The 27,500-nt window shown below is 40.6% G+C and overlaps 1 long non-coding RNA gene across 1 annotated transcript in view; it reads right to left on the reverse strand.

Moving 5' to 3' along the window:
* Window positions 1-27,500, reverse strand: part of LOC105545745 — a 231,254-nt gene that overhangs the window by 113,329 nt on the left and 90,425 nt on the right. The window contains exons 2-3 of the long non-coding RNA XR_001006977.1: window positions 14,212-14,305; window positions 8,441-8,444 (exon numbers count right to left, since the gene is read on the reverse strand). This is a non-coding gene — a long non-coding RNA (uncharacterized LOC105545745). The remainder of the gene's footprint in view (window positions 1-8,440; window positions 8,445-14,211; window positions 14,306-27,500) is intronic.

Consider the following 27,500-nt stretch of genomic DNA (forward strand, 5'->3'; position numbering starts at 1 on the left):
AGGAAGGAAGGAAGGTCTATAACACCACATCTTTTAAATCCGGAGATCTCATTCATATTTGCAGCTTCTCCTGAAGAACAGGAACACTTGCCTGCCCTTCGCCTGTGTTATCACTTGGAATAAACTGGATGTGTCTAAATGGAACCTGCCTCCTTTGGGGAGCGCATACCCCCGCCAGGTCACCATAGCCACCAAGACCACCTCACGTTTCCCATCCACCTGTTTCACTAATTTGTGCCTGGACCCTTTTCAGTTTTCTGGATGACATGAGTGAGGAGGAGGAAACTCAGGTAAACGATAAAGTTTCGATGATCAGGATGGTGAATTATCTTGTGTCTCTGTGCCTGTTGGCTTACTTTAAATGTAGTGTACATTTGGAAGTGGGAGCTAAGCAGGGAATTCCATAACACATGGAATCACATTATGGAAAATCATCAGAGGCCTTTCCTTGAGCTTTTGAGGTTTGTAGGCATGGGAAATTAGAGCCTTGGGGCATGTGATGATATGGAGGAACCAAAAGACCAGATTCTTTGATTAAGCTTCAGGCTCTTAAAATCTCCTGATTGTTCATCTCATACTAATTATCTGGGAGAAATATTAGAAGGCGAGTTAATGATACTTGCTGCTGACTCTGGATTGGGAAGGAGCTGCCTGAAGTATCAGTGATTGGCTAAAGAAAAGAAATAATTATAGGCTGGCTGGATTAGAAATTTAATCTCTATAGTATTTTCCCACAAGTAAATGAGATTCAATTTGTAAAATATCAGGGAGGAAAAAATTATCACACACACTCATCTCTATGCACCTTAGAAAACTGGCTACTTTGGGACCCTTAGCTATGTGTTCCTTAGAGCTACATTCCAGAGGGTATTCCCCATACAGGGTGTAACTCTCAAACAGGAGACACTTAGAAAGGGAAGCCCTTGAACCTAACTCACCAGGACTGAACGCCCGAGCATGACCTTCACCATTCATGATTCAGTGAACACTAGGCACTTCCCTGGGCTAGCCACTTGTGCCAACACTAAGAATAGAGACAGGGAAGGGCCCACCTCTGGGCTTAGAGTATAGTTGGAAATGGGTCTTTCTTGGAAAGAAGAACAACAGAGAAGAAACTACATCCCTAACTTTGAAACTTCTGGGTGAACTTGGGATTTCCACACTGGGGAGCCTTGTCTTAGTGCGAGTTCCTCCAGCACAGCTTGCCTAGGCCTCCCACCCTTTGCCGACAGAGGACACCTGACCAGGTCTAGGGAGGCTGTGAGGCTTGGAGAGTGGCTGGCCTAGCCCCAAGCTGTCAAAGACAGGAAGCTGCCATCTGTACCCACTGCCCCCCACCTCTCTGCTTTTTTCCTCCAGGAATTCCCAACACTTTATGCCAGAACCACTGAGGGCATTTTTAAAAATATAGATTCCCCAACCTACCTCAGCCCTGCTGAATCAGAATCCTTGGATTGGGTGGAAACTGCTCTTTGAATAATCTTCTCAGAAAGTTAGAGAACCACTGGGTAGTAGAAAGACCATAGCCATCAGAGCCAGTTAAACCAAGATTTGAAATCCAGCACTGACACTTAATTAACATAATTAACCCTAGGGACCTGGGTTAATTACTTAACTTCTTTGTGACCCAGTTTCCTGTGCAGTAAAATAGAACAATGCCCAGCGTTGTTATGAACTTAGAATAGACTATGCTAAACACTCATCACTGAGTTACTATGATAATCGCATCCCACCTCCACCAGTGCCTGTCCCCAATGTTTTATAATCTGGTTAAATTTAAGTCAAATTTCTCCAGGATTGTTGTCCTCAGGGTATATTCCTATCTGCAGAAAGAAGAGATTTGTTCATTAATTTTTTAAATCCAGGAAATAGATTGTAAATAGAAATGATTCAGGGGATTGAGTTGGTTTTAGCTATGAGTGTGAGCTATGGGTACCCCTCCATGAAGAGTCAAAGTCAATTATAACCTGTCTAACTGGGAGCAAGAGACACAAAACTGATAAGAACTGTAGGAAAGGAGAGAGGTTGCCATTCTTTCTCTTTACATTTCTGTGATGAGCTACCTTTTATTGCATGATAAAAATGAGAAGAGCTATGGACTAGGAACCAGAAGACCTGGGTTCAAACCCCAGCCATGTGACTTTGGACAAGTCAATCCTGTCTGAACCTTAGTCTCTTTGTCCAAAAAATGAGAGACTGGAGTGCTAAAATCCTACTCCACTGACCAATGGGTTTCATATATTTTCAAAGTACAAAATATTCACCTAATAGCCACATAAATGAGGCAGGCACCAGAACATGAAGAAAAGGAAGACCTGCCAGGCTGCAAGCTCCCACTCTGGGAGTCTGGATGTAGGATCTCTCACAGGAGTCTGATGTCAGGCAGTGTTTACCTTGAATTTGCCAACCCCCAAGCACTTTAGTGCTCACAAGAGTTGGCCTCAGCCCAAAGTTCCCAGTAGAAAGAGGAGTGAGCAGAGCGTCCACATGTCACCTGTCTCTGGATGCTCCAAGGGCAGGAGGCAGCCAGAAAATACTTAACCCCAAACTGGGATAGAAATGAGATCCATCCAAGGCAGTAGACAAAAGGTAAAACTGCCCAACTGGTTTTCCAAGAAAGTTTGGAGAAGTTCATCAGAGGGTGAAACCCCTATCAACAGAGCCACATGAGAGTTGGCAGTGGTGCAGCCATGGTCTCTATCACCAGCTTCCCAGCAAAGGCACAGACACATTTTTATTTCTCTATCAAGCCAACATGATTTTGTCAAAGTCAACAGCTGGATTACTCTTGGGTTGGGGTGCTCCTGCTTGAGTGCCACCTGGGGCAGGTGTAGCAATTAATGGGATACTTGGGGAAGGAAGGAATTGAGTGTGAAAACCCTAAAGAAATGAACATTCTACTTCCTTAAGATTATGCAGGTCCTGGCATGGACTTCCTTATCTCTGCTTCCTCTCCACTTTCTAATGTAGTCACCTTTCTTCTGATCTTTCCTTCCATCTCCCCTGTCTTAGAAGACAAGATGTCATCCAACCTGACAGTTTTGCCTCATTGCCTCTGCATAGCCACACACCTCTCTCTCCTGGATTACCACAGAAAGACTAACTCTTCTTTCTGGACCTTCCTATTGGCTTATTTTCCTCTACATGTCCTTTAAATGTTGGCTTCCAAAAATCCAGCCTCAGCTCTTTGACCTCCTTTTTGCACATTTCCTCTTGGAACAATCTTTCCAAATCTATAGCCTCAGTCATCATCTTCATGCCACAGACTCTGAATTAATATCAGAGTTCCCAGATTCCATCTTAAGGTTCTGACTTAAGGTTCAGATCTCAACCATCCCTTTGGTCTCTCTTGTTAGCATAAAAGAAAATGGTCTGAGCTACAAGAAGGAAACCTACAGTAGGTTGCTTTTCAGAAGGGCTCTTCCCTAGGAGGCCAATGTGAGGACATTTTCCATTTCCCCATTCAAACCACTCCCCCATCCCCATCCCATAGCTACTGAAGCAGTACAGGGGTGGTTCAGAAACATTGGTACCTAGATTTGAATTTTACCTCCACACTTAGGCAACTTGCCCAACCTTTCCAAGTCTTAGTTTCATCATCCGTCTTGAGAGGTTGTAATAATATCCGCATTACTGAGTCATGATGAACATAAAATGAGATAACCCCTACAAAGTGCTTAGCACAGCGCTCAGCACTAAGAAAGAACTCAACAATGTTATCTATTATTATATGGCCATGATTATTATGCAAAACGGTGATTCACATTTGAACTTCTGCTATCTTAATAGGGAAAAAAGTTTTCATTTTCATTTCAGTTCTTTCTAACTCCTTTAACCCTATCCTGCCCCGTAGCTAAATCTAATCCAAACGGTAGGCACCAACTCCTAGGGCAGTTAGTGAAAGATGCTCATGGAGGGAAAAGGGCTTCAGTTCTTTTGAGTTTCTTTGCCTAATTATAAGTGTTTCCTATCAGCCAGGATGAGCTCACTCATGCCAAGTATTCTCTTACGCATAGTGAAGCTGAGAGGAAAGACGCATGCCTGAATTCAAGCTGCAATGAGAAAAAGAGATGGACATCATGCAGAATTGGGGAAACAAGGTGCCAAGTACAGGAAGCATGGGTTTTGGATAAGAATTTACATTTGCCAAATTTGTTCTGCTCTCAAGTTCCATCTTCTGCTCTTAAATTAAAATGTCCTTCTTTTCACTTTCAATCAAAACGGGTGGGACTGAGCAAGTTTGAACTCCCACAAGAGACAACTGACAGGAAAGATGAATTCTTGACCAATTGGAATAATTCTGTTACTTACACCTTTTCCCCTGAGACATGGTGGGGGGAAACACTAACAGTCTTCTCAGAGCTTCATTCTGCGTGGCTTCCCCGATGCTGTGTGTTTGTTTGCACTCATCACGGTAAGGCATATACTTTCCTCCCTGCTGAAGTCCCAGCTTTCATTTTTCTTTAGCAAGCAACACTTAGTTCACTGCAGCCTGCTGATTACAAGGGTGCACAGACCCAGATGAATCATAGAAGCAGGCAGATGGCACAAACACAAATCCTCTGCATTGTGTCTTACGCCCACACTAACCTTCTCATGTGGCCTCTCTTCCCAGCATCCCTTTCCTTCATTACCTCATCCATACCCAAAGGACAATTAGTGCATTCAGGCACTAGAGACAGCTAACTGTACAAGGGAGAGTACAGCAAACAACCTCCTGGTTCCTGGAATCTAGACACAACACAAAGGCAAAAGAATTGAAAACAGTCATCGTATCTGCGGCAAGTGCTGCAGGGTGCCATCCAGATCTTTCATCAGGTCCTAAGTATTCATCCCCCAGCTGCCAGGAGTGTTGACTTCTGGTGGCTTAGCTGAGTTCCTTTTTAAGTTATGTCCACGGGCTAGGGGGGCCACCTTTCCCAATGACACCTCCCTCCCAAAGACAGTCAGTATCCAATGCAATACCTGGTCAATGTGTATGTGTTGGGTGGGTTCGGTGGGGGATAGGGGTGCAGTCAAAGCTGATCTTTCTGCTTCATTTCAGAACAACTCTGAAAGGCCATCCCAGGTCCAAAGCTCCCCGTAAGATTGGCAGGGGCTTTTATTTGGACTGCATCGACATTTGACTTCTCCTTCTGCCCTGTCCTTCTCCTATCACTCCCCAAAAGAATTTTCTGTGTACAAATCTCCATCTCAGAACCTATTTGTCATTGAACTTCACCTAAAACAGGAACTCTGACAAATGAATGCATCAAGGTTCGAGGAAACTAGTATTCCAGAAACGTCCACCAAGACTTGAAGCACTTCTTAAGATTCATGGAAAGTTATGGGGTAGTCTGTGGTGTTACAGAGCCAGCCAAATTGGCCCCACAGTTAGATGGATGCACAAGTTAGGCTCTGGGGAATGACAGGACCTGGGACTGAAGCCAAGATGCCTTGGGCTCTGTCCCAGCGTTTCTTCTGTGTGCCCTTAACGCAGAGTTTTTAGAGCAGTGCTTCTCAAATGAGCAGTGTTGGAGGACCATTTTCATTTTCAATATATCACAAACCAATTTATTGTCAAGTACACTAAAATAAATTGCAACTCCACACTCCTTAAGTGTGGCCTACACATACTAACTTCCTTCAAAAGAGCATAGTATGAAAGTAAGGACAGGGAAGAAGATAACTTTACAGTAAAGAAAACTGGCAAAGACTGTCTCTGTCAGATGACCAAGGTCAACATCAACAACAGTGATAAGTCATGTGTATAGTATGTAGCCTTGATATGACGTGGTGGAAATGGCACTTCAGCTCTCTCGTCTTCCTCCCCCAAACCCATAAGCCCAGTTTAATCATGAGAAAGGCAAATCCCAATTGAAGGACATCCTACAAAACACCTGCCTAATAATCTTCAAATCTTTCAAAGTCATGGAAACCAAGAAAAGTCTGAGAAATTGTCATAATCAAGAAGAGACATGATGATCAGTGGTAATATGGTATCGCTGGATAGGATTCTGAAAGAGAAAAAGGACATTAGGTTAAAAACTAAGAATATCTGAATAAAGTATGAATTTCAATGAATCATAATGTATCAGTATTGGTTCACTAATTGTAACTAACATAATATATTAATTTTACTATCCTACACTATAAGATAGTGTAGACTATGTGGGAACTCTCTGTACTATCTTCTCAATGTTTCTGTAAATCTAGAACTGTTCCCAAAATAAAGTTTATTATAAAAAATAAAACAAATGACATCATACCTGGACTTTTAAAGACATATGAAATATAGGCCTAGATGACTTAAAATCTCTCTGTCAAATTACCTTAAAAGTTTTTTAAAACTTACTCTCACTTCCTATATTCCAACCACCAGGAGTAAGTGGTTCTCAGACTGGCTTCAATCTGTTGACTATCTTTGAGGAACTCTCAATTTGACTCTAGGGTTCAGTTTCCTCATCAGTAAAATGGGAGCATAGGGCTACGGGATCACAGTCCCCTCTGGATAGCCTCTGGATAGCCTCTGAAGTGCTGTGCTGAGTGCTCGATCACCTTCTGCCAAAGCAGCAGGTGCTCAGAACCAGATGCCTAGAATCAAGCCCCTCTCCATGATGATGACATGAGGTCCTCACTATCCAGCATTATGAACAGCTGTCCTCTCCCTATACCTCTTGAACTCCAGTAATACAAAGTCTCTGGCCCTTTTTTGTTATTGTTGTTCCAGTACAGAATTAGAAACAAGGGAAAACATAAAAATAATGCTATGTGTTCAGGCTGTCACATATGGTCCCCAAGCCAGGGTGCTGAGTGTTCTTTTTCTCTCTCTCATTTGGAACCCCAGAAACCCAAGAGAAGACTCTGGTGCTGGGAAACTGATGGAGTTGCAACCCAGCTGTGGGCCAGGAACCAGAGCGCTGTCTGCAGACCATGATTTGTCATAGTACAGACAGGATACAGTATGAAAGAAGACACATCACATATGGGAAGCTGATAAAATAATTAGAAGACAAACCTTCCAACGAGCAAGAAAGAAAAAAATGGCAGTTGAAAACCAGATGGTGGCAACCTGTCCCATTGAATAGGTTTTTGAGATGTGACTGGTAGGTTTTAAAACAACCAAAGGAGATAATTATACATCTGAGATGGCCAGAGATAACTCAGTTTCTTGTGGATCTTGGAAAGCCAAGAGGTGAAGTCCACAACTAAAGCCCCAAGAAACAGGATACACACAGAGCAAAGGCCAACAGGGAATTGGAATGAAGAACACTGGTCATCACTCAGGCTCCATGAGTGAGATGAAGGATATTTAAATATTATAACCTGGAAGGAATTTAAATATTGAAACACTTTGGGAGGCTGAGGCGGGCGGATCACGAGGTCAGGTTCAAGACCGGCCTGACCAACATGGTGAAACCCTGTCTCTACTAAAAATACAAAAATTAGCCAGGCGTGGTGGTGCACACCTGCAATCCCAGCTACTCAGGAGGCTGAGGCAAGGGAATCACTTGAACCCGGGAGGCAGAGGTGGTAGTGAGTTGAGATGGCGCCACTGCACTCCAACCTGGGCAACAGAGCAAGACTCCATCTCAAAATAAATAAATAAATAAATATTGAAACTCTTATTCCATGTGCCATTCATATGTTATCTCCTACTAATTACATATTATTTCCTGTCACTTAAACTTCTACTACAAAACTCTGTGGTCCATCTCCTAGCAAAAGAGTCAGTCTATGTATTTGACCCATATTTTAGAAATTCTTAGAGATGGAATGTTTGAGCAAGGGTAGTATTTCATAAGAGTAACATATTGGCATAACAGGGACATACTGACATAAGAGTAGCACATTGGCAATGCCATGTTACTTGTTTTAATAAATAATCTCAGAATCTCAGTGACTTAACACATAAAGTATGGTTCTGTACAGGTCAGCAACAGGGGCTCTGCTCCAGGTGGTCTTTGAGGAAGCAGCCTTCTCCCATGCTGTGGTTCCTCCATTTGAAACACAAACCAGCAGAAATGAGTAGGGAGAGTAGAGAAAAGAGAAAGCCCACCCACTCTTACCTGCCTTGGACTAGAAATGACGCACTGCTTTTGCTCACATTGCATTGGCAAGAACTAGTCACATGATCTCACCAGACACAAGAAGGCTGGGAAATAGTTTGATTCTGTGCCCAGGAAGAAGACATAGGTTTGATGAGTACTAAGATGATTGCCAGGAGTAATCATAAGAGGCACTCTCAGAAAGCTGCCCAAACATGTTGGTCTTCAGTAGTTTCACATGGCTCACAGAATGAAATGCTCACAAAACATGGGCACTGTCTAGACAACTTTCTTATTAGCACTTGAGTCAGTGCCCCACCTGTTAGCACTTATTCACAGGATTAAAAGTGTGGGTTCTGGAGTTTGACTGCCTTTACTCAAATCTGGCTTCTGCTTCTTGCCTCCTATGTAACCACTCTGGGATAAATTAAACCTCCTCTTTGCAACTTGGTTTTCTCCTTTTTACTTAGATATTGGTACACAGGATAAGGATATTGTTACTTGTTTCAGAGGGCTGTGAAGTTTAAATGAGATAATTCTCATAAAACACTTCCAATAGTGCCCAGTGCATAATAATTTCTTAACATTTGTTAAATACTTCTTACATACCAGGGAGTACCATAAGTGCTTTACATTCATAAACTAACTTAATGCTCACAAGAACCCACAGAAGTCGAAATAGTTTTCTCCATTTTAGATGTAGAAAAACAGGCCCAGAAGAGTTAACCAATTCAAAGTGATACAACCAGTGAACAGAAGAAAAAAAAATAGTAACCCAGGCATCCTGGTTTCAAAGCTAAATTGATTTACCCTATCATCACCTGCCTTTCAATAAATATCCCCTATTTATTGCTATTAGCACCTTTATTGAGGTGTAAATGATATAAAATAATATACTTAAAATGTACAATCTGATAAGTTTGACATTATACATATACATATACCTGTAAAACTGTCGCCACAATCAAGATTATGAACATATTCATCATCCCAAGATGTTTTTCTAGCCCCTTTGAAATCCTTTTCCTCCACTACTCTCCACTCCCCCTATCCCTAGGCAACTATTATCTGCTTTCTGTCACTATAAATGTCTGAATTTTCTAGATTTGTGTATAAATAGAATCATGCAGTATGTCATTTTTATCTGCTTCTATCAGTGTAATTACACTGAATTGCACTCATGTTGCACGTGCTAATAGTTCATTTATTTTCATTGATAAGTATCCTATTGTACAGCTATACCACAGTTTGTTTATCCATTCACCTATTGATGGACACTGATGGACACTTGGGTTGTTTCTAGTTTTGGACTATTATAATAAAGCTTCTATGAATAATCATGTTCAAGTCCTTGTATAGACATATACTTTGATTGCTCTTCAGTAAATACCTGTAAAATGACTGGGTTATTTGCTATCTATATGTTTAGCTTTTAAAGAAACTAGCTATTTTCTAGAATGATTGTACCATTTTACACATCCATCAGCAGTACATGAGAGTTCCAGTTGCTACCTACCCTCAACTTGCCGTGGTCAGTCTTTATTCTAACAGATGTGTAGTGCTATATCAGTGTGGTTTTAATCTGCTCCTAAGGAATAATGATATTGAACATTTTTAATGCATTTATCTGCCATCCATATGTCCTTTCTGGTAAAGTATGTGTTCAAATATTTTGCCCTATTTTACTGGTTTATTTGTTCTCTTATTACTGTGTTATGGGAATTCGTTGTATATTCTGTATGCAATTCTCTTATTAGATATGTGATTTGAAAATATTTTCTTCCAATAGGTAGCTACTCTTCATTTTCTTAAGTTTCTTGCAAAGAGTAGAGGCTCTTAATTTGAATGAAGTCCAATTTATATTTTTTTCTTTTATAGTTTATTCTTTTGGTATGGGATTTATAAAAACTTTTCCTAATACCGTATCACAAAGATGTTCTCTTCTATTTCCTTCTAGAAATTTTACATTTCTAGATCTTGAAAGTAGGCCTATGATCTCTTTTGGATTTGGATATGTTGCAAGGTTTGAATCAAAGGAGTTTTCTGCCTTTTTTTTCCTGTTTTTACGAATGGATGATCAATTGTTAAGAAGTCTATGCTTTCTCTATTGAAGTGCCTTTAAACCTTTATAAAAGTCAATTGACCAGATACATGAGATTTATGTTTCCATTTTATCTACTTATATATTGTACATTTTGATACCATTACCACACTACCTTGATCACAATAGTTTTATGTCTCAAATTAGGTAGTATGAGTCCCCCAACTTTGTTATTTTTCAAAATTATCTTGGCTATTCTAAGTCCTTTGTATTTCTATGTAAATTTTAGAATCATCTTATCAACTTCTACAAAAAAAAAAAAAAAAAGCCTTCAGGGATTTTCACTGGGAATGCTTTGAATTTATACATCAGTTTGGGGACAATTAACAATATTGATTCTTCCATTCCAAGAATTCAGCATATTGTTACATTTATTTATATCTTCTTTAGTTTTTCTTAGCAATGTTAAGTAGTTTACAACAGGGATCCCCAGTCCCTGGGCCGTGTGGACCAATACTGGTTCATGGTCTGTTAGCAGCCAAGCCGCACAGCAGGAGGTGAGTGGTGGGCGAGCAAGGGAAGCTTCATCATATTTACAGCTGCTCCCCACGGCTCACATTACCGCCTGAGCTCCGCCTCCCGTCAGCGGAGCGGCATTAGTGCAGCGGCATTAGGGCCTCACAAGAGCGCAAATCCTATTGTGAACTGCACATGGGAGGAGTCTAGGTTGCATGCTCCTTATGAGAATCTAATGCCTGATGATCTTTCACTGTCTCCCATCAACCCCATGTGGAACTGTCTAGTTGTAGGAAAACAAGCTCAGGGCTTCCACTGATTCTACATTATGGTGAGTTGTAAAATTATTTCATTACATATTACAATGTAATAATAATAGAAATAAAGTGCGACATGAATATAATGTGCTTGAATCATCCTGAAACCATCCTTCGACTGCCCCTGGTCTGTGGAAAAAATTGTCTTTCACAAAACCTGTCCTTGGTGCCAAAAAGATTGGGGACTGCTGGTTTACAATATACAGATATTGCTATTATTTTTAACAACTTCTTTCATATCCGTATTATTTCTCTATACAGATTACATCTAAAAGTAGCAGGTCACTAATACTTCTCTTGTGTCTTCACTGGGCCTCCATTTCCTCATCTGTGAAGACAGAATGAAAACAACTGCTGCCAAAGTTGGGCACAAAATTGCATGTGTAAGGCACCTAACATTTGTGCCTATTGCACAATGCTGCTGGTCTGATTGCAGAGTTAATAAGTTTTGTTTAATAAAAGGACGAAGAGGGAAATAGAGGAGTCATAAGGATGAGGCAACAAAGTGTGGGTTCAAGGCAAGAGGCATCCAATCTGATAAGACTGAGCCTAAAAAGGAGAGGAAAAATAAGAAACAACAATGACCACAGTGGCATTAATTGCTCAGAAATTAACCCCAAGACTCAGATAACCAAATGAGGTGGCATGGTAGAAGAAGTTGTAATGCACCTGGCTAGACAAAGAATACATAGTAAGAATCTGTTGTGTGCACATACATTAAGAAATTAACAGGTGATGTTCCAGTTATAGGAATGGGAGCAACCAACAGAAATTTAGCCAGGAAAGGAGCTTGAATATGTAGCACTGAATACCCTCTGCATATCTGGGTAGTCTGTAACCTTGTCCATGTCCAGATAAGAATTAAATAAAGCTGACTCGTGATGCTTCTTAACCTCTATTCACCTGCTGATACAAGGAGTCCATAACCCATTACGAAACGGGGCTCCACCCACTCGGAGTGGGTACTGATAACAAAACACCCAGCAAAATGCTAAGTGCATAGCAACTTACAATAAACTCTTAGTTGTCCAACTGTGAAAACATTTATAATCAGGGTTCTGAAATTTATTGATTGGCAGGTGTGTAGAGAATAGATTTATTAGTCAAGGTAATTAGCACTTGCTACCACAACAAGCAAAGCAGGAATCTCAGAGGCTTAGCAGGATAAAGGTTACTTTGACAGGATATAAAGTTGTTGTTTGTTGGACAGTGCTCCCGCAGCTCACAGCTACAGCATCTGGAACACATGGCCTCCAAGGTTGCCATACCCGAAAAAGAGAGCCACAGAGGAACCACACTGGCTCTTCACTGCCTCAACTCAGAAGATCTGCTCATACTCATTGGCCAGAACAAATCACACGGCCCTGAACTGCTAGGGAGACTGGGGCATATAAAAATGCACACCATAAGCATTAACTGTCTCTCCTGCAGAAAGAACTAGGTTCTTTCCCTGACTCCACTCCATTTTTCTTCTGCAGAAGTGGTAGGCAGCAAACGGATAAGCTGTTCAAGCAAAGAGTCTGCTTTGAGGTATGTTACATGGCTAGGGGTGAAAAAAATATGGAAATCTGACCATGGTAATGGAGACAGTTCAGTATTTATGGAAGGAATTTTGGAGCACTGCTCTCAATGACAGTGTTCCTGTATCCAAATCTTTACACCCAAAAAGCTCTGAATATGTTCCAACGTACCGAACATGGACCCAACGGGTGGAAATAGGAAGGATTACACTTGTCATCACTCCCAGTAACCCATTGGGGGATTTTTGTCCTTCCTCCCCCATAATTCTGGGTTCTGCAGGCTTTGACCCTAGAAGGGCACATTTTTGCCAGAGGACACAGCAAGTGTCCCATTGAGCTATAATTTATGATTGTTGACAAGGCATGTTGGACTCCTAGTGTCCAGGAATCAGCAGTCAAAAAGGGTAGTCAACATATCGTCTTATTATATATCTGCAGGATCTGTAGTAATATCCCCTTTTTCATTCCTGATATTGATCATTTCTGTTCTTTTTCTCTTGATCAGTCTAGCTATGGTTCTATCAATTTTCTTGATCTTTTTAAGAATCGACTTTATTCCTATCTGTGTCTTTATACTTAAACTGCATCTCTTATAACCAGCATAGTTCTTCTAATGTTGTTTTCTATTTTGTTGATATCTGTTCTTACCTTAATTAGTTCTACTCTTTTACTGCATTGGGATTTAACTTATTCTAATCTTTTCAGCTTTTTAAGGTAGCCTTAGGTCATTAATGTAGACTTTTCTTCTTTTCTAATACAAACACATAAAAATATAAATGTTCCTTTAATTACTGTAGTAACAGTTGCTTTAAAATCTACATCTATTAATTCTAATATCTAAGTCATCTCAAGATTGATCTTCATTGATTGTATTTCCTCTTGAGAATAGGTCAGGAATCTGGTTCCTGCTCTTTGTATGTTGGGTAATTCTGGATGGTTTCCTGGACATTGGGAATGTTTTGTTAAGAAGATTCTGCATTTCTGTTACACGTCTCCCAATGAGTGTGATTTTTTGTTTTGGCAAAACTGCAAACTCCGTCTTTTGGGCAGTAGCTCTTATCTCAGTTAGGTCATTGACCTTTTACCGAGCTTCTTGCAGTGTGCCATATGCACACAAAGTTTGGGACTCAGCCAGAAAGTTGGGCACCTGATGCATGGGATTTGGGGATCCCTTCTCTGGCCCTCTTCTTTTAGAGGTTTTCTCTCACTTTCTCCTGGCTCTGGCTGCTCTCAACTCTTCCTTCTAGTTCATCAGGCCAGAAAGACTATGGGCTAAGAGCTCTCTGCTCTTAAGCTAAAAACCATAAATAGGGGAAGACACACCTTGTCTTATCCTTTCACACATGTGCCAACTAACCCCCATAATCTGCTTACAGTTACTCACTTTCTGATGCCTTCAGATAGTTGTTCTTTGTATTGTTTATCTGTGGTCAGTCTAGTAGCAATTCAGCCATCCCAGGAGTGAAAATAAGTATGCATATTTTAAAGTAGCAATTAGGTGTAAGACATTTAAGTGTGTGAGTTAACTTTTTGTGTTCATTTTTCCACAATAAGAAGACTTAGAGGAGCAAAAGAACACAAGACAGCTTGGAAGTGGAGAATGCAAGTTTCTGGAAGTTGAGAAAACACAGAAAAGGAGGTAGAGGCACCACGACAGCATAATTATGGGTTGAGTTGATTCTGAGTCCAATCTGGCAAGAGTGATGAAGGTTACTGGTAAACATGTGGAGGGCCACATGCTGTGCTCCATACCTGCTGTTTGTCCCTCAGCTCCACTCTCCACTCTCCACCAGCTGTCTGCCCTGGAGGCCAATCTATATGAACACGGAGTCAAGGGTTCCCTTTTCCTCCGGCTTCCATTTGCATTCAACCAGCAAAGAATACCTGCAGGAGATTAAAGGGAGGGAGGAAAGTGAGGTCAGGATATTTTTTCCCCAAGATCTCTCCCTGGTAGGTTTCTGTGAGTTGATTGCATTCCTCTACCAAAGGCCACAGTTGCTATCAGGCAGCCCTCTCAAAAACCTCTCTAGGTGCTGGTAACACTCCTTTCCTTCCACCCTTCTGGCTTAGTGTTGGTAATGGCCCTCTACTGGGGCTCTGCAACATCCATTGTTGCTTTTCCTAAATCCTGTGCACACTTTTGTAAACAGTTCCTTTATTAAACTCTTCCCAGCATGAGTGCACCATCTGTTTCCTGCCAGGATCCTGATGGATAGAGCACGCTCAGAAAAATAACTTTAACAGGGCCTTAGAAACAGGATGGTAAAATATCAGCCCACTGTCAAGGAGGGGAGAACACATTAAATACCTCCAAAATAATAACTCATAAGCTTTATTCACATGTATTGTCTAATTTAATGCATTTAACAACACTCAGATTATATAGGTAATGATATCATTTCCACTTAAAGTTGAGAAAATTGAGACTCTAAAGCAGGTGGGCCACTGGGATTCCCTGACCTTCTTTAGGCTATAAATCCTCTTACCTTCCTACTACCCCTAACCCATTTCATTCAGACAACACACACCACCAATGCTGAAGTGCAGAGCTCTCCACCTTCTGGGGCAGCCAGGACATTTTTAAAGTCCTTGAAGCCCAGGAAGGGTGTGGTCATCCCAAGTTTGCTCTGCTTCTGTTAAAGTCCAAATGCTAGAAAAATAGTTCATGGTCAATTCAGCCAGTTTGTTCAGAGACCTGAGTGTATTGTTCAGAGACCCCTCTTGCATTTATTTTAAAGAAACTATTTTTTAAAACTACAATACAATATGGGAGTTGTAGTGTGTACAGCTCACTGAAATATTCCTTAAACGTCCCTCTAGGGCTCCACAGGAGTTCCCAAGCTTCAGGGTATGAAACCAATGATACAGAATTTAAGTCAGCAGAATAGATCAAGACCTCAGGCTCTGGGAATGGGCAGATCTGAGTTCCTTTACAACATTTGCTAGAAGCCATATTCTAGGCAAGCTGCATAATTTTTTCTAATCTTAAGTTTTCTCGTCTGTAAAATAGAGATAATAATAATACCTACATCATAATGTTAAATAAATTAAATAAGCTCAGGCATTTTAAGTGCTTAATACAGAGCCTGGCTCACTATAATCACTCAATAAAATACAGCTGACATTAATACTCAGATTCAAATTCACAGCAAAGGCTCATCTTATTATAATATGGCATGTAAATATTAAAAGAAAAATGTCTTTAAATCCTTTTAGACACATATTAAAGCTTCCCAATTGGGAATTTACAAAGAAATTAAAAAAAAAAAAAAAAAAAAAAAAAACTAAGCCTTAAGAGTACCCAACATTGCTTCCATTTTCATTTCAATAAAAGACTCCATAAGTTGCTGGTCCTCTAAATAAGCCTTGTCATTTCCTTAAGTAAACTTTCTGTACCACTGGGTATAAAATGTAACAGAAAGCTATGTGCTCAATTTATTTTATAGTTTCTTACTTATTGTTTTCCATTTCCTGTTTCAAAGCTGTAAACGTTCCTTAAACTGCAGCTAAAATTATTATTGTCATTGAATTACCTAATTTCTTAGCGTAGAGTCTGGATTGGAGGGCACTCCATCCCCCAGTGAGCTACAAACAGGCATGTTGCTAAGCAAGGGCTGTGCAGTTTACTCCTGCATGTGGTTCTGACTTTGCCATTTGATGCAGGTGGGTTCTTTCTGCAAATTGCTCATTAGAAAATCTGGATCCCAATTTTAACCATGGACGTTATTCTAAAAATACTTAAGGATTGATTGATCCACCAGAAATGGGAACATTTTGACCATATTTGGTCATCTTCCACAGGGAGACCAGAGTTCCCCCTTATAAAGGCTTTCAATCTATTAAATATTTTATCCCCAAATTCCAGTGAGTCTTTGGAAAAACCTCCAATCTATCCTTCCCTCTTCGGTCAAGGCCAGGATCATAGAGCCCTGCCCTCTAAGATTAGCCCATGGAAAGCTCAGGGAAGCACACTCCTCAGACATCAGTGTCCAGGTGCAAGCAAGGCCTTCTGGGGACATCATTCTGTGGAGCTGGATGCAAGGCCAACATCTAATCTGTTCCAAGAATCAGAACCTAGTTAATGTCTCCTCTAGAAATGACCATAAAGTTAATGCCATAATCAAATATTTGGTTTTTCTGTTTATTAATTTGTTTTGTGCCTCCTTCATAATCAATCTCTATTCTGAAAAATGAGAAGTGAACTACAGCTATTGGGATTTTCTGCAGATGGTCTCCCAGATGGACAGCAAGGTCCCCAACATAAGACTCTATACACTTACGATAATTTTTATCAGCCATAAACAGACATAATCTCAACCACAATGACTTTAGGCATCCCAAGGCTTCAATCAAATAAGTTTAGATGTCTTTGGTGGAAGAGAAGTATTCAATTTTTATTTAAAATGTCACCAGAACTTCAATGACTCTGAAAACCAATCTTTCATCTTTCCTTAATAGTACCACTGCCTGATCCGACAGACAGGATTCCTGCTATTCTTGGTATAAAGGTTACTAAACTGTTAGACAAAATGTCTTCAACGAAAAACAGGTTTCAGTTTTCAGTAACCCAAAATAGCATATCACCGTGGCCACTGTGATCTTAGGTAGATCCACCACGGGTGAGGGAATCACTAAAAAAATGGGAGTTACAGAGTGGTGTGGCCTCAAGCCCTGTGAGCCACCAAACCTTGATGCCAGAAAGTCTGGATGTCACACAAAGTAGCTGGAAAGCAGGCTACCTGTTGCATGGTGGTGAACTGATGGCATCATCAGGCATTCTGCCCTCCCCACCACAATCTAAATATCAGCAGATGGAATAAACTCGGCGCCAGTGCTGAAGTGGCTCCAACTGTCTCCATCATCAGACATGCCCCCTGGCCCTGGCCACTGGGAGGTGCCCCAGGGAGAGCAGGTGGGGCTTCTGCTCCCTAAATACAGGAGGCCATTTCAGCTTCTACTCTAAGCTGCTTTTAAACCACCACTGGAGATGGGAAAAATCAAAACTTCACAGCAATGATAAGAGCACTGACAAGAAGCAGATTTCCTGAGTCTTGAAAGGAAGGGGCATTGGAAGATAATGTTTTTCTCACTGCTCCGCCTGTGTTTTCTTAGGCCCAGCTAAATCCAAGGCGGTCTCTCCCAGGCCTAGGCTGTCCGGAGGACTGCGCGCAGGCAGCTGCCGAGGGAACAAGGGAACTTGCTGCCCAAAATGTGTAGCTGTGAGTCCAAGAAAAGGACACAGAACCCTCAGGAAGAAGGTGTGTAATATTTTTGTTGAATCAAATCGTGATTTTGTAAGGGGAAAAAAGACACACATAAAAGGCCATTTAGCATTTGGCAAAAAGGGGCAAAAAAGAGCTTTCCATGTTCAGTACAAACTCACTTCAAGGGAGCTGTAGATCAAATTACCAGCCTGTGACATGTGGAGATTGGCTGAGCAGCGGGCTGACGGTAACTCAAATTCCAAAGCTTCTGCACTGTTCCCGAGCCCATAAACTACACAGAAAATGATCCTGTTTGCTGAATTATTTTCAGTTGCAACAGCTGCTATAACAACTCAGAGAATTTTAATATGTATATACAGGGCTGGTGAGTAACCACTTCAAATATTCTACAATGGGGTCCCATCTTCCCTTTCAATCCTTTTAGGTGGAGGTGCTAGAGCTGCTGTGAGGGGCCTAGAAAAATGAATGGGCTTGGGTGCATATTCAGGGGTTCACACAAGAAGTAGAATTAGAACTGGAATTCCAAGGGGAAGATCCACAGGAGGAAAAGAAATGTATATTTTCACAATAAACATATACATATGCATGACTTTTATAATTCAAAAAGTGAATTTTTTAAAAATCTGGATAAACACCATATATCATCATGATGAAGAAAGTATTGGACAAAAAAGATTCTGAAATGAATTTGAATTTAACAAGTGAGTTTGCAATTTAATTTACTAAGAGGTGAGTATATGAGTGGCATTACAGAGACTACAGACAAGGTTTGGTTGGCACCTGTGTTTATGGACCCCTTGTAATAAATCAAGGGAATATGGGGATGAGGCCCAGGTTGTACTGGAGCAGGGACTGCAATTGCCAGACAGTCCAGGTAAGGACTTATTTATTCATTTGGGCTGGCACAGGGCTTTAAAGCATTGGAATCTGAATGTCTTTAAATGTCCCTTCATTGTGACAGCAACCACCGCATGTCTTTATTCTATATCCCGGATTGGCACATCCACAGGCATGGTCCCTAAGGCATTTGAGTTTCCAACACCTGCTGTCCAACCCCATCACTTCCATTTCTGATCAGGAAGTCAAATGTCAGGATATCAGTGAGTGAGAAAGGAGAAAACTGTGTTGGAAAGCAAATGAAACAAATTAACAGCATAACAAAATTGATAAGCACCATTCTAGCGGTCTATCAGTTTGTGGGGGCTGCCCTTAACAAAGTATCACAACCGGGTGACTTAAATAACAGAAATGTATTTTCTCGCAATTCTGGAGGCTGAAAGTCCCAGGTCAAGGTGTTGACTGGCAGGGTTGGTTTCCTCTGAGCCTCTCTCCTTGGCTTGCAGATGATCGACTTCTCCACATGTCTTCACGTGGTCTTTCCTTTATGCGTGCATATCTGTGTCCTCATCTCCTCTTCCTGTAAGGACTTCAGTCATATTGGATTACGGCCCACCCATATGACCTCCTTTTCCCTTTATTACCTTTCTAAAGGCCCTGTCTCTAAATACAGTCACATTCTGAGGTATTAGGGGATAGGACTTCAACATACAAATGGTCGGTAGGTTACCATTCAAAGAAGAAAAAGGTGTCTATACTCTCTCTCTGTCTATATATATACACACACACACATATATATAGTCAATATTGGCCCACAAAAACGTTCCCCCTATAAAACCTTCTTTAGCCAAACCAACCCATAATAAATCATAATACAGAGATTCACAAACTCTTCACTTGTACTCCTGGGAGTCTTAGAGGATGTCTCAAAACAGCCTTCAATAAGCATAAAATTCCTTTGGCATCTCTATTTTGCAGGCTATTCCAAAATATACCCATGTTTATTTTAATATAAAAGTAACTTCCCTCAAGTCTACTCACACTTCAGGAAACTGCACTATGTTCTGCCTGTGGCTTTGTGTTCTCTTTGACAAACCATATCTAGGCCTAGGGGTAACCACTAAGCCTCATTCCCCTCTCTGCAGCAGGGGCGGAGAGAGGGGATCTCCTGTTGTCTTCCTGCCTCAGAGTCACACCCATCCTGGGCCATTAGCAATTTCTCCTACAGATCTCCTGCCATTGCACTTGGCATTTCTGCTACTGTTGTTGTTTTCATGAGAATTTCAATGGCAAGATGGAAAAGGGCAGATCTATCCATTTTAGATTATCACGTTATTTATGAGAGGACTATGAGTTTAATGTTAATATGAGCTTTTTTGGGAACCAACAGTGAAGGTATGAGGTATCTGATAAGGGGGCCAGGCAGATGACCAGATAGAACACAAGCTCTGCAACTTCAATCTCATCATCTTGGCCAATATATACAGGCTGCTCCTTTCCCCAGCCAGCATCCAGGACCAGAGACATTACCTGGTTTTACAAAATAGTAAACACGTAAATGTTATAAAGGAGTAAAAAATAAAAATATAAAATAAGAACTAAAAAGTTACAACAAAAATATAGAAAAACAGATAGTAACATAAATAATACTCAAGACCAAAAATTGAAAAACAGATAATAACGATAAAAATTGTTCTGTTTTTGTGTTTTTGTTTCTATTTTCTAACTTTTACCATGAAAACATTCAAACCAACAAAAAAATTGCATAGTGAAATCAATGCCTATATATCTTGCACTTCAATTCAATAATCGTTAATATTTTGCCTCATTTACTTTGTCCATCTCTCTCATGAATGGCCTAAGGATAAGGATATTCTCCTACATAACCCTGATACCATTACCACACCTAAGAAAGTGAACGATTATTCCAGTTCATATTCAAATCTCCACAGTTGTCCTAAGAATATCTTTGCTTGCTGTGTTTTGTTTTGTTTTTGAGCCAGCATCTAATCCAGGTTCCGAAGTTGCTTGTGGTTAATTCTTGTTCTCTTTTACTCTAGGACAGTCTCACCCTATCTTTTGTTCCCCCCATACCATTGGCTCTTTTTGGATTTGTCTGAATGTGTCCCTATGCTATTGTGTAACTTTTCTCTATCCCCTGTATATACGTGTGTGTGTGTGTATATATATATAAAGAACTTTTTAAAGGTGCATTAAAAATATATGAAAAATGTTAACCCTAAGGCAGCATTAAAGAAAATAATTATTAAATGTAATTAAGCAAGTAGAATATAAAAATAAGAAAAATAATTGAAATTATTGGACAATAGAGTTTACCTTAGAAATAATTTTTAGCAATAAAAAATTCAGAATGATAAATTTAAAAGGAACTAAAACTTTGGGTATAAAACTGGATAACATAAGAATGAAAATCTAATTTAATAAAAGGAAAAGGTCTGAGAACATGTACCTTTATAAAAGGGGGATAATAATAGACCTACACATATTAACATACGGTGAGTGCTGAGAACAGGGCCTGGTACCTTCTGATGGCTATATAACTGTTTTCTATGACTGTCATCATCATCATCACCACCACATAAAATGGATATCGAAAAGCAAAAGTTACAACAGGAAACCTAAAGTATTTATGAGGAAATAAAGGGAAGATAATATTATAATGAGCAAGAATAAAAACTCCCAGTCAGTAAAACATTTCCATTGAACCCCCACGCAATTCACAACATTGTCATTCAGGAGAGGAAAAGGGGGCAAATGCCCTGGAAAAGTCCACCAGCCTCCTGGTGACAGGTAAGGGTCTGGGATTTTGCACCTGTGTCCATACACTTCTATGGACCTATCACAAATGACGGCAACTGTTTTAGAGCAAAGGACACATCGCCATGTGAACATCTTGGAAATGACAGAGGCTGGGTCACTTGTGAGGGCCTCCTGCACCAGCACACATTTTGCACCACCCACCCACAGTTGCTGCCATGCCAGCCCAGGAAGAGTCCCAGCCACTAAAAGAGAAGGAAGACATGTATCTGCACTGCTGTACACCTAGGGACTGCTTCCCGCAACTAAGTCAGCATTCTTTTGGAAACAAAAAAAATAGACTGTGGAGATCCAAGACATTCAACTTTTTGAGGCTTCCCCCAGGTTTGTCCATATAACAAAAGAAAATCTCCACATAAAGATTTTGAAATTGCTTCCAAATTCACAAGAGTGGCAGTTACTCCCTTCTCTCCTACACCTGATCATCCTTCTCCAACAACACAAACACACACACGCGCGCACACACAGCCCTCCCAACCTCTCAACACTCCCACAGCTCTTAGTCCCTAGAGTGTGGCCTTTGTCTCTCTTCTCCTCTACTGCTAACCTGTTAAGGGTCAATTATAGAACATAAGCTTTGGGGACCAATCCGTAAATTCGCAAGGCTGGCCACTTGTTTAAAAACAACAACAATCGAAGATAAATTTGTTTTGGCTTCAAGTTTCCCCAAATTCTTTTGTCCAGACATGATTGTTAACAGATCACAAAACTTTCTGGAGGAAGAAAGTGTTCTAGCTGGAATGATGACAGTCACACGGCTTCCCAAAGTTCTGAGGAGAAGCACAACATGGAGAAGTACAGGTCAATTTTGCCAATTTGGAACGCTCTGCAGCCTTCCGCCTTCTAGGGGCCTGGTCAGAGCTCTTGAATGGCCCCATCTCTCTTAGCTCAGACAACAAATGCTCTGTGCTGCTATCCCGAGTCTCCATTTTTCTATCTGGGATTGAAGAGCTCCAAGGGCCCCTTCAGCTCCAAAAAAACTGGGTTCTAAATAGAACCCGAGCTCTAGTTCATTTACTAAACTGCACTGCACATCTAGACCACTTATCCCGAGCTTAAAGTTTCAGCGGTCCCCATAGGAATCCATTGACTAGAAATACTTAACAGAATGCCCAGTTGAATAGAGACCTTATAAAGCACTTCTGTTCAATATAAGTAGTCTCTGATCTGTACTTTTATCATTGCTACTCAATGCTCCTGACCCTAGTGAATAATAAATGAAAACGTTTTCTTACTCAGTTGAAAACTAAGAAACACTTGATTTGACGACTAAAAGAAAAGGATTGGATTCTTTGAAAATGTTTCTAAAGGAAAAGGGACATCATTTGTAAGGCAATGAGAAAAGGTTACCAATAGTATTTAAACTGAGATTTACCTGTGTTAAATTAAGTTTAGCCTAAAGCTGGCTTCTTACATATTTTAAGTTCAGCCTAAATGTTTCTCCATACATAGTGAACTGTAATCTAACTGGATGTGTAAACAGACTGTCCCCTATGCTTCTGCCAATCACACCAAGTTTGGACCAATCAAAGGCAGCTAACTGTTCAAACTGTGTACAAATAAGGCAAATGTGGAGCTGTAACCAATCCTGCTGTTTCCGTATCTCATTCTGTTTTCTGTACATCACTCTCCTTTTTCTGTCCATAAATCTTTTTCAACCACAAGCCAGCACAAGGTGACATTCTAAACCTATTCTGGCTCGAGACACTGCCTGATTCATGAATCATTCTTTGCTCAATTAAACTCTACTAAATTTAATTTTTCTAAGGGTTTTTCTTTTAACACCTGCAATATAATCATAAATGAACCTGTAAGGGGAAAATAAATCGTTCTTATTTTAAACAAAAACCAGTTGCAGTTACATTTGTTTTTAATTACCCATGTTTGCCTTTCTGTTTGTTATTTGTCTATTCACCTTTCCTCCTGTATCTCAGATGTTTCTTCTGGAACCATTTCCCTTCTTCCTAAAATATGTTCTTTGGAACTTCCTTTAGTGAGAGACTTTGGATAATAAAACATCTCAGCTTCTGTGTGCTTGAAATTGTCTTTATTTTACCTTCATTTGTGAAGATCGTTTCACTGGGTATAGAAATTTATGGTTGATGATTACTTTTGTTCAGGATTGGCCTTCTAAAGGAGAGGTGGAATCAGGAATAGATTCCTGTTTTGTTTTGTTGAGGAAAATACCTTCATGGGTAAGGATAGGCCTTTTCAGACAAGGAATGGGAGGCCTCCTGGGCTCCTGGTTGTACTGGGGCAAATCCAAGAGAGATGGATTGCTCTGCTTAGCAAAGTGAGGAGAATTTTGCATTTCTAAGGCAGCCTAAAAAAGAAAGAATATGCATCCATGAGTGAGGTAAAAGGGTGATATTAAGAGGGTCTAGATGAAGAAGGAACTTCAAAAAATATAATGGAAAGTGAAGAGGTTGTGAAAAGAAAATAAATCTTGGGGCCCCGAAATCACTAAGCTGAAGGGAAAAGTCAATCTGGGAACTGTTTAGGGCAAACCTGCCTCCCATTCTATTCAAGGTCACTCCTCTGATCACTGAGATAAATGCACATCTGACTGGCTTATTTGGAGAGGCTAACTAGAAACTCAGAAGAAAGCAACCATTGGTCTCTTATCTACCCCATGACCTGGAAACCCCCTCCTGACTTTGAGTTGCCCCGCCTTTGCCTCGAAGTGAACTGAACTGAACCAATGTACATCTTAAACATATTGACTGATGTCCCATGACTCCCTAAAATGTATAAAACCAAGTTGTGCTCAGACCACCTTGGGTACATGTCGTCAGGACCTCCTGAGGCTGTGTCACAGGTACGTGTCCTCAACCTTAGCAAAATAAACTTTCTGAATTAACTGAGACCTGTCTCAGATTTTTCAGGGTTCACAAGGAGAGGAGACCTACTCAGTGAAATTAAGCATGACCTATAAGTTTCTAGAAAATTTTTGTTAATATAATTGTTTAGTGAAGAATTAACTTTACACATACACAAAAAAAAAACCTCTGGCTTTTGCCCTCAGATACGAGAAGGTAATACAAGGCCCCTGGAGTGTCCTGTCTAAGGGGAGCATCTTTGTTTGCCTGGGGACTTCGGCCATGAGAGAGTCTAATTACATGATTTGTGATGGAGACTTCAAGCCATGTTGTATCAGTTCACACTTGCAGAGGAACTGGGGATAAAAGATACTAGCCAAAACTTCTGGGAAGGTCTGGAGACTAAAGATCAGCCATGCAGATAGTATGTGATTAGGTCTCAATAAAAATTCTGGACACCAAAAGCTCAATAAGCTTCCCTGCCCAGTCATGCCCTGCATACTGCCACAAACAGTGGTCGCGAGGCGGTAACACTGCCTATGATGCCAGCGAGAGAGGATGAATGGGAGCTCCACATTTGGACCCCTCTTGGACTTCATCCAAGGCATCTCTTCCTTGGCTAATGTTAACCCAATATCCTGTTCCTGTAATAAACCGTAAGTATGGCTTTCAGTGAATTCTGTGGCTCTCTCTGGTAAATTATCAAACTGAAGGGGTTGTTTGGCGAACCCTCTAAACTTGTAGCTGGTATCAGAGCAACGGCAGCCTCAGCCCTCTGAAAAGTCAGCTTCACACAATCATCTTATACCAGCAGTACCCTAGGGGAACAAAGGACAAGAGGCGACACCCTGCACAGGAGAAGGCAATGCCAAAACAAGAATGGCCTCTGGAGGTAAAAGCGACCACGGAAACCAAGTGACAGCAGAGGCACAGCGTAGGTCCCCGATCCTGCATCCCCGCAAAATAAACTTCTTGGAAATAAGGGCTCCGATCTTTTTGTTGTGCATTAGAGAACAACTTTCCTTTTTCACATGACCGCTGTGTCAAATAATTCATGCCTTTTTATTTAACTAAAGTACAATCCCCCAATCATCCTATACCATCCCCATAAGACTATAGGATTTAAAGGCTCCCAGGAGGCAGATTATTAGGTTGTAATAAAGCCAGGCACATTAATAAATAAAAGTCTAAAATTCTTTCTTTGGCTGGGCCTTAAACTCTTGAATAAAATGCATGCAAATATTTTTTAAATATATGCAGTGCATGGCACCTAATAGATATTCAATTGATGGCTTTGAACAAGGGAAAAATGAATGAATAAATAAAGGCATGAATAAATATAGTTTATTCTCAATGGCATGTACTTATTCTATTAGAGAAAACATGAATACTTAAATAGGTAATCCACAAAAGTCCAACCTACACATTTAACTGGTAGCCTCACGCTTCTCCCAGAAGTTCTTACCAGAGAAGCAAACAGGCAGTAGAAATGACTGGCTCAAGTTTCATCCCTTCAGCCTGCCTGCGCTTGGTGCCTTGAAACTTTTAACTAACAGCAAAATTCCCCCAAATGCCCTTTCGACACCAACGGCAAAAGAAAGAGTCTTACTGCCAATAAATAGGATTCTCATGCCCTGTTCCACTAAGCACATAAGATGAAAAGTTACACAATAAAAGCAGCACTGCAGTTTTTATTCCACTCGAAGCCATTATTTGCTCACATAGCATTTGTGGTAACTATCTTTGATCGTTGACTAGGGCCACAGGTGGTTGGCCCTAGCTAGTATATCAGGAGTGTAATCTGAGTTGTCTCTAAACACATCACAGCAATGACAGATTATACCAATCAGAAGCAACCGTGTAATACCAAGCTGCAAACTGCAGACATTCTTTGGGTTTATGCTCTTAATTTACTTGCCACGAATGGGCTCCTTGAACTTTGTAAGTCTTTCATTTTCCAAAGGAAGCACATCTTCCGGGACTTGAGTTTAATTTGACGCTACTGCTGCCAAAACCAGATGGGATGCAAATGAAACTGGGTTCACCTTTCTCCCCCTGCACTGCTCACTAGGCAGTTCAATAGATCCATTGGCAGAAAAACAGAGAAAATTGCAGTGGTATTCTGCGACAAAGAAGCCAGAGCCAGCACTGAAAATTATAGAACTAGTAACCTCATTGCAAAGCACTAAAAAGCTTAGAAGGAAGGCTAATGCTCTGAAATCAAAAGGGTGGGACAATCAACACTAAAATCCAGAAGGTTCTACAGGAGAGGGGAAAAGCCCAAAAAGAAGCCATAGAAAAGAAAGCTTATCTATGAGAGGCTGCTGGATTGATGTGTAAATTAGCATGGACCTTTTGAAGGGTAATTTCCATGTGTATTCGAATCCTTAAAACCACGCATATGCTGTGACCTCACAATTCCCCTTCTAGGACTTTATCCTGAGAGATAATTACAAATGTGTGCAAATATTTTCCTTCAAGGTGATTTGCCACAGACTGATTACAGTAGCAAAAAAACAAATAAACAGCCAAAATGTCCAACCATTGAGAATTCATTGAACTTTGGACATACAATAAAATATGACGTAATAATTAAATATGTTGTGATAAAAAGAAAAAGATATTTACAATAATGAAGTTAAAAAAATAGAAAACAGTGTACGTGGTATGCACCTATTCTTGTAATTAAAGAGAGAGAAAAAGCCCTTCACAGATACATACCAAAATTTAACAGTGACTGTCTGAGTGAGGGTAACTATAGGTATTTTTATTGTCTGCTTTGTACTTAATTGGGTTTTTAACTTTTTGTGCATTATTTTTACAGAGAAAAAAAGTTATTATAAAAATATCCTTCAGAATAAACCGGAAGCATTCATTAGACTTTTTTAGCTACAAGGTACAAAGCCGTCAAGCTACTTCAAATTATGGTAGAATTTATTATGAAAATGCATTGGGTAATGAATAAGTTTAGAAGGAGAAGTCACTGGAAATAAAAACAGGAATGTCTTGGGGGCACTCAGGAAAGTGCACAGCCCAACCTGGCAAAAGACAATTGGAAGGTCCTAGGTCGATCTAGGAATAAGGTTACCTCTTTGCCCCTCTGGTGCAGGCATTCCATCAACCTGTCTGTAATCTGCATCTCCTGTCTCCCATCCACAGCTCCTGATACAGCCTATCAGCCACCCTGCCTCTCACTCTGCTTTTCTCCTTCATCTCTTGAGGCTTCCACCTACACCTGACTGATTTCCTCAGAAATCCTCAGGGACCCTGCTGCTTCTCGGCAGCCTCTATGTGTTGTTTGCTAATTCACTGGTCCTGTCCTTGACTGGCAGTTGTGGCCAGTCCACGATCTGGCCAACC

The sequence above is a fragment of the Mandrillus leucophaeus genome, unplaced genomic scaffold (genome assembly GCF_000951045.1).
Source record: "Mandrillus leucophaeus isolate KB7577 unplaced genomic scaffold, Mleu.le_1.0 Scaffold338, whole genome shotgun sequence".
In the NCBI taxonomy this organism is placed as follows: Eukaryota; Metazoa; Chordata; class Mammalia; order Primates; family Cercopithecidae; genus Mandrillus; species Mandrillus leucophaeus.